Below are 2,095 nucleotides of genomic sequence, written 5' to 3'. Positions count from 1 at the left end.
CCCCACTCACGCTCTCTCTCTCGCGCTCGAACGTTAAAAACAAAAAAGGGCAGTGGACCTGAATATACATTTTTCTAAACACATCTAAATGGCCAACAGATCCATGAAGATGCTCAGCATCACTAATCAGGGAAAAGCAAATTCCAAACCACAACGAGATATGACCTAATACCTATCAGAATGGGTAGAATCAAAAAGACAAGAAATAACCAGCGTTGGCAAGGATGCAGAGAAGAAGAAACTCTTAAACACTATCAGTGAGAATGTACATCAGTGCAGCCACAAGGGAATAAAGCATGTTGGTGGGTTCCTCAAAAAGTTAAAAACAGAAATACCACGTGATCCATTCATTCCATTACTGGGTATTTACCCAGGAAAACCAAAAACACTAATTCAAAAAGATACATACACCCCTAGGTTCCCTGCATTATTAGAATAGCCAAGATATGGATAACCCAAGCGCCCACTGGCGGATGAAGAGGCAAAGAGGAGGCGATAAAGGTGGCCCCTCAGGCTCCATGGTGGCGGCCAGTGGCGGCCGCCTGAGTGAGGCTTCGCGGAGGCAGGGCCCACGTGGCAGCCGGCAGTTCCCAAGCAAGGTGGGAGGCGGGGCTGCCAGGGCCAGAAGAGCTGGCCGCCTCGCTACACCTCCACCGCAGCTGCCGACCGCGCGACGCCTTCCGCCGTGGCCTCTTCCTCTTCTGCTGCCGGGCGCCACCATGATGCGCAGGCCCACGCGGCGGGCAGCCGCTGTTCCCGGGCCAGGACCCGCGCTGGTCTCGCACGGTAGGGGCCAGCCAAGGTGAAGGGAGCGTGGCCCCACGCAGCGCCCGGTCCCCACCCCCACCCCGCTCCCTTGCGCATTCTGGGCCCCAGCTTGTGAGTTAATCAATTGTTTTTAGAAATCAGCTACCTTGGAAAAATGACTTGTACACATATGAGCCACCTTCTGAGGACACTTCATCCAGAGACAGGTGAGTCTGTGTGCCTCCAGCTCAAGTCTGATGCTCATCTCTGAAGGGTTTGTGGCTGTGTAGGCCCCAAACATGCTCCAGACGTCCCAAGGCACATTATTGCACAAGGAGCGTCAGGCCCTTAGACAGGAGACTGGGACATAAGCAGGCTTGCACACAATCAGATTATTTGGACAGAACAATTCCAGACCACAACTTTTTTCCAGAATTTGGAATCGTAATAGAAACAAGATGAGATTACACCTGAAGTTGTTGAAAAAGCAAATGAATCAGAAATTATGGGAACCAGAAGTACCTGAAGAATTGGATTCCCTGGCAAAACAAAAATCCGAGGAAGATAAAATTTTCCAGAAGTTTAAAAATAAAATAGCCCTTGAGGGGCGCCTGGGTGGCTCAGTCAGTTAAGCGTCGGACTTTGGCTCCTGTCATGATCTCGCGGTCTGTGAGTTCCAGCCCCACGTCAGGCTCTGTGCTGACAGCTTGGAGGCTGGAGCCTGTTTCCAGTTCTGCGTCTCCCTCTCTCTCTGCCCCTCCCCCCGCTTGTGCTGTCTCTCTCTTTCTCTCAAAAATAAAGATTAAAAAAAATTAAAAATAAATAAGTAAAATAGCCCGTGAGCCAGAACAGATTCTCAGATATGGCAGAGGGATTGCACCCATCTGGATCTTCGGTGAAAATATCCCTCAAGAGAAGGATATTCCATATTGCCCCTGTGGTGTCAAGAGAACAACATCTCTGCATTCCAGGTCATGTGTCGGCTGCTCAACTACCTGAAGGCTGACGGACTGAACACAAGTGTCAGTGGGGTGTTCGGGCTGTCTTCACCTGGGCTGAAAGCTGTAGACTGGGGATTCACCACAGAGAGGAAATTGTTTGGAAGAGAGAAAACAGATACACACCAAAGAGGTTATAAAGCCTTACAAATGCTCATAATCTCTTAAACCCTGCAATTCCACTTCTAGGACTTTGTCCTAAGGAAATAATTATACCACAAAGATATTGTTTTAGGGGAGTTTACAATGTGTAAATATTCGTGAAACAAAAATGTCCAATGACAAGTAATTAAAGAAATTTTGGTGTATCCCTACAGCAGAAGGAATGCAGTCTTAATCGTACAGACCTA

The 2,095-nt window shown here is 48.6% G+C and overlaps 1 pseudogene; it reads left to right on the top strand.

The window, feature by feature from the left end:
• Positions 1-446: 446 nt before the first annotated feature.
• Positions 447-1,885, top strand: LOC124508355 (programmed cell death protein 2-like; annotated as a pseudogene).
• The last annotated feature ends 210 nt before the right edge of the window (positions 1,886-2,095 follow it).

Source organism: Lynx rufus, unplaced genomic scaffold, assembly GCF_022079265.1.
Source record: "Lynx rufus isolate CCGP_SWC_20201006 ecotype Redwood Valley unplaced genomic scaffold, mLynRuf1.p SCAF_1, whole genome shotgun sequence".
Taxonomy (NCBI): domain Eukaryota; kingdom Metazoa; phylum Chordata; class Mammalia; order Carnivora; family Felidae; genus Lynx; species Lynx rufus.
The sequence above is the reverse complement of the archived record's forward strand: the minus strand, read 5'-3'. Positions and strand labels throughout refer to the sequence as shown.